Source organism: Saccopteryx bilineata, chromosome 1 (genome assembly GCF_036850765.1).
Source record: "Saccopteryx bilineata isolate mSacBil1 chromosome 1, mSacBil1_pri_phased_curated, whole genome shotgun sequence".
Classification (NCBI taxonomy): domain Eukaryota; kingdom Metazoa; phylum Chordata; class Mammalia; order Chiroptera; family Emballonuridae; genus Saccopteryx; species Saccopteryx bilineata.
In genome coordinates this window covers 141,003,266-141,009,515 of record NC_089490.1, presented here as the reverse complement: position 1 = coordinate 141,009,515, position 6,250 = coordinate 141,003,266, and positions in this window count along the sequence as shown.

The window sequence follows — 6,250 nt, the reverse complement described above, 5'->3', positions numbered from 1 at the left end:
ATAATATGTTTATTTAAAAATATGGTTAACATGTATTTTTATTTTCCCTGTCTACTTTTTAAGGGGCTCAATCTTTTCTTCTGTTCCCGGGGCCTCAACCGACCTTAATCCACCTCTGCTTGTGCTGTCCTCCCAGGCACACAGCTTCTCTCCCCTCCAGACCCTGTCCTAAAGCATTCCCTTCTTGCTGGGCTTTGCACCTGGGTAGCCTCCAAGATGTCCCTGCTCCAGCCCCTGGGGTCTGTGACCATGAAAGCAGACTGCACTTGCCTCTGCCCATACAGCTGCCTTGGCTCCCATGGTCCCCTGCTCACCTGGCATTTGGAGCCCCTGTACTGGGTTCAACAGAGTTCCCCCCAAAATTCATGTATACTTGGAACCTCAGGATGTGAGCTTATTTAAAAATTAGGTCTTGCCTGACCAGGCAGTGGTACAGTGGATAGAGCATCGGACTGGAATGCAGAGGACCCAGGTTTGAGACCCCGAGGTCGCCGGCTTGAGTGCAGGCTGGCTCGAGCAAGGGGTTGCTTGGTCTGCTGAAGGCCCACGGTCAAGGCACATATGAGAAAGCAATCAATGAACAACTAAGAAGTCGCAACGCGCAACAAGAAACTAATGATTGATGCTTCTCATCTCTCTCCGTTCCTGTCTGTCTGTCCCTGTCTATCTCTGCCTCTGTGAAAAAAAAAAGGTCTTGGCAAACATACTTAGTTAAATTGAGATAAGATCATACTGGATTAAGATGGGCCCTGAATACAATGACAGTGTCCTTATAAGAAGAGAAGGAGAGACCAGAGACATAGGTACACAGGGAGAAAGCTTCATGTGGCATGAAGGCAGAGATTCAAGTGATGCTACCACAAGCCTTGAAATACCTGGGCCACCAGAAATTAAAGGCAGGAAAGATCCTCGCCTAGAGCCTTCAGAGGGAGCATGGCACTGCCAACCCCTTGATTTTGAACTTCTAGCCTCCAGAACTGCAAGAGAATAAATGTTTCTTGGTTTTAAGCAATGGCAGTGACCAGAAAGTAATACAGTAGCCAGTAGCCCCTCCCCCTCATCCACTGTTTCACTTTCCAAGGTTTCAGTTACCCATGGTCAACTGAGGTCTGAAAACATTACATGGAAAATTCCAGAAATAATTCATAAGTTTTAAATTTCACACAGCTCTACACAGTGTCATGAAATCTCTATTGTCCTGCTTGTTCTGACCTGGCTATACAAGTTGGATATCTTTAAGTTCTTTTTCATGCCTAATTGCTTTGGCTGGAACTTCCAATATTATGTTGATAGAAATTTTTAAAAAATCAGGCATTCACGGCCATGGCCGGTTGGCTCAGTGGTAGAGCGTCGGCCTGGCGTGCAGAAGTCCCAGGTTCGATTCCCGGCCAGGGCACACAGGAGAAGCGCCCATCTGCTTCTCCACCCCTCCCCCTCTTCTTCCTCTCTGTCTCTCTCTTCCCCTCCCGCAGCTGAGGCTCCATTGGAGCAAAAGATGGCCCCGGGCGCTGGGGATGGCTCCTTGGCCTCTGCCCCAGGTGCTAGAGTGGCTCTGGTCGCGACAGAGCGACAACACCCCGGATGGGCAGAGCATCGCCCCCTGGTGGGCGTGCTGGGTGGATCTCGGTCGGGCGTATGCGGGAGTCTGTCTGACTGCCTCCCTGTTTCCAGCTTCAGAAAAATACAAAAAAAAAAAAATACAAAATACAAAATACAAAAAATACAAAAAAAAATCAGACATTCTTTTTTTATTTTAATTTTAATTTTTAAAAGATTTTATTTATTCATTATAGAGAGGGGAGAGGGGGGGAGCAGGAAGCATCAACTCCCATATGTGCCTTGACCAGGCAAACCCAGGGTTTTGAACCGGCAACCTCAGCATTTCCAGGTTGACACTTTATCTACTGCGCCACCACAGGTCAGGCCAAATCAGACATTCTTGACTTTAGATCCTAACTCACTGGATGCCAGTCCAGTAGCACCCTCCCCCAGTTGTGACAACCAAAAATGCCCAATGCCCAGACATTGCCCAATGTCCTCTGGGGGTAAAACCGCCCCTGAGTGAGAGCCACTGGTTTATGCCTATACATGTAACACCATGTCTTGACTCCCATAGCTTTATGGTAAGATCTTTCAGCATTATCCAAGACCAGGAACTCTGAGCCTTTGAATGATGCTGCCTGACCCTGGCCCGAGGAAATGGGCAGATGTGTATAGGGAATACACTGGAATTCAGAAAAAGCCAAAGGATAGAGGTTGAAAAAAGAAAAAGAAAGAAAGGAAAAAAAAAATTCATGTGTTCATCTCAAGAGCCTGAAATATAGGACATGGTGCTTTTAGGAGACCGCAAATCAGGTGATGATAAAAAATAATTCACTGGGGTTGGGGTACTACAGAGGACTCCAAGTTTTTTTTGTTTTTGTTTTTGTTTTCTTTTTTTGTGGCAGAGACAGAGTCAGAGAGAGGGACAGACAGACAGGAAGGGAGAGAGATGAGAAACATCAATTCTTCGTGCGGTTCCTTAGTTATCCATTGATTGATTTCTCATATGTGCCTTGACGGGGGGGGGGGGGGCGGGCTATAGCAGACTGAGTGACCCCTTGTTTGAGCCAGCAACCTTGGGCTCAAGCTGGTGAGCTTTGCTCAAACCAGATGAGCCCACGCTCAAGCTGGCGACCTCAGGGTCTCAAACCTGGGTCCTCCACGTCCCAGTCCGACGCTCTATCCACTGCGCCACTGCCTGGTCAGGCCAAAAGGAAGTTTCTAAACATTTTTTTTTTAATTTTTATTTATTTGTTTATTTTTTACAGAGACAGAGAGTGAGTCAGAAAGAGGGACAGACAGAAACGGAGAGAGATGAGAAGTATCAATCATTAGTTTTGTTTGTTTGTTTGTTTTGTTTTTTGCATACCCATCACCCCAATTATTAGTTTTTCATTGCATGTTGCAACACCTTAGTTGTTCATTGATTGCTTTCTCATATATGCCTGACCGCCGGCCTTCAGCAGACCGAGTAACCCCTTGCTGGAGCCAGCAACCTTGGGTTCAAGCTGGTGGGCTTTTCCTCAAACCAGATGAGCTTGCACTCAAGCTGGCGACCTTGGGGTCTTGAACCTGGGTCCTCTGCATCCCAGTCCGACACTCTATCCACTGCGCCACCGCCCGGTCAGGCTATTGATACATTATTATTAACTGAAGTCTACAGTTTACATTAGGATTCACTCTGTGTTGTATATTCTGTAGGTTTCGACAAATGCATAATATCATTTGTCCACCATTACCCTATCATATGAAATAGTTTTACTGCCAAAATAAAATAGTTTTGGCCCTGGCCGGTTGGCTCAGTAGTAGAGCGTCGGCCTAGAGTGCAGGTGTCCCGGGTTCGATTCCCGACCAGGGCACACAGGAGAAGCGCCCATCTGCTTCTCCACCCCTCCTTCTCTCCTTCCTCTCTGTCTCTCTCTTCCCCTCCCGCAGCTGAGGCTCCACTGGAGCAAAGTTGGCCCGGGTGCTGAGGATGGCTCTGTGGCCTCTGCCTCAGGCACTAGAATGGCTCTGGTTGCAACAGAGCGACACCCCAGATGGGCAGAGCATCTCCCCTGGTGGGCGTGCCAGGTGGATCCCAGTCGGGCGCATGTGGGAGTCTGTCTGACTGCCTCCCTGTTTCCAACTTCAGAAAAATACAAAATAATAATAATAATAAATAAAAATATTAACTTGTTGTCTTGGCCAGCACTTGACTATTAAGCATTAATTTAAAAAATTTTTTTTTTAGCGAGAAGAGAGAGAAAGAGACAGACAGACAGGAAGGGAGAGATTTGAGAAGCATCAACTCAGTTGCGGTATCTTAGTTGTTCATTGATTGCTTTATCATATGGTCTTGACTGGGGGGCTCCAACCAAGCCAGTAAACCCTTGCTCAAGCCAGCGACCATGGAGTCATGTCTATAATCCCATGCTAAAGCCAGTGACCAAGCGCTCAAGCTGGATGAGCCCCTGCCCAGCAACCTCGGGAGTTTCAAACCTGGGTCTTCAGTGTCCCAGGTTGACACTCTATCCACTGTACCACCTCCTGGTCAGGCTTAAACAATGAATATTAACTATGATTGTGGGAATCCCTGCCTCATATGTTATCTCGAGTTTCAACATCCAACACAATGTAGATAGTTCCTTTTTTTAAAAAAATTATTTATTTATTTATTTTTTACAGAGACAGTGAGTCAGAGAGAGGGATAGACAGGGACAGACAGACAGGAACAGAGAGAGATGAGAAGCATCAACCATTAGTTTTTCGTTGCACATTGCAACACTTTAATTATTCATTGATTGCTTTCTCATATGTGCCTTGACTGCGGGCCTTCAGCAGACCAAGTAACTAACCCCTTGCTGGAGCCAGTGACCTTGGGTTCAAGCTGGTGGGTTTTTGCTCAAATCAGATGAGCCCACGCTCAAGCTGGAGACCTTGAGGTCTCGAACCTGGATCCTCTGCATCCCAGTCCGACGCTCTATCCACAGCGCCACCACCTGGTAGGCTAGATAGTTCTTTTATTGCAATCTTTGATCAGACTGATTTCTTCCTATTTCCCATTTACTAAGAACTTAAAATTGGGGAGTGCTTGCTGAACGTTGTTTGATGTTTTCCAGTACACTGAGATAGCATTTGGTATTTTTTTCCTTTCATCTCTATATTGAATAAAGGAGGCTTTCTGATGCTAAATGTCCCCTGCCTCCTTGGAATAAAACCCTGCATACCCCTGGTATAATGTACTTTAAAGCACAGCTGAACTCAATTTGCTAATATTTTCATTAGCATTTTTGCATGCACACAGGCCCCTGACCCTTTCCTGGCATGTCTTTACCCTGCAGCTGAGCTGATTCCTGCAGGGTGTGTGTGGGGGGTCTGCTCAGAACATCTGCAGGAGCTCAACCAAGTGACTTCAACTTAGCCCCTCCAAAGCCCCCCCACCCTTGCCTCCTTATTCTACCATTTTTACACCCCATTCCTGCTCCCCCATCCTGTTGACTTATTCTTCTAAATGGGGGGAGCCAGCCACACAGCTCCTCTCTCTCTCTCTCTCTCTCTCTCTCTCTCTCTCTCCCCCTCTCTCTCTCTCTCTCTCTCACACACACACACACACACACACACACTCTCAGGGCTGTGGGCTTGTTCAGTTTCCCCTGCTGATCTTGGTATCCACAGCTGAAGCCAGGACAGAGGTCACAAATTCTTGTTCCTTTGGACTGTGGGATAGTTATTAAGGAGCCAGACTGAGCAGAACACAAGACTTGGCAGGATGGAAGGAAGTTTCCATTAGTAAGCACCTATTTCTTCCTCCTCACAACTTGTGTCAGCGTCAGGCTCCTCTGGCTCCAGGCACACCTGGGCACAGCAGTGCAAGGATGAAGGATCTAGCCTACGTCCTCTCCTCCTTGCGGTCAATTCAGGTCTCAGACTGGGGCTAGGATCTGGGGTTCCCCTAAACCAGCAGCTCCTCAGGAGGCAGTTCATCTAACACCACCTCATCTACCAGTATAGAACCCTGATAAAAAGCTGTGCATCCTGCCTGACCTGTGGTGGCGCAGTGGATAAAGTGTCAACCTGGAACACTGAGGTCGCAGGTTCAAAACCAGTCAAGGCACAAACAGGAAGCAACTACTATGAGATGATGCTTCCTGCTCCCCCCACGTCTCTCTCTCATCTCTCTAAAAATCCATAAAATCTAAAAAAAAAGAGAAAGAACTTGTAGCCAGTCTGTGTCATTCACATCACTTTCTCTAAATCCTGACCTGGCAATGGGTCATGCAAAGAGTAAATCAAACCCATGGTTACCCCAGCAATGAAGAGCCCCAACATCATGAAAAAAAAAATCTAGAGAGGAGAAATTTTTCCTTTTTCCTTTCTTTTTTTTTTTTTTTGTATTTTTCTTAAGTTGGAAACGGAGAGGCAGTCAGACAGACTCCCGCATGTGCCCGACCGGGATCCACCAGGCATGTGGACCAGAGGGTGATGCTCTGCCCATCTGGGGCATCGCTCTGCCACAATCAGAGCCATTCTAGTGCCTGAGGCAGAGGCCACAGAGCCATCCTCAGCGCCTGGGCCAACTTTGCTCCAATGGAGCCTTGGCTGTGGGAGGGGCAGAGAGAGAGAGAGAGAGGAAGGAGAGGGGGAGGGGTGCAGAAGCAGATGGGCGCTTCTCCTGTGTGCCCTGGCCGGGAATCGAACCCGGGACTCCTGCATGCCAGGCCGACAC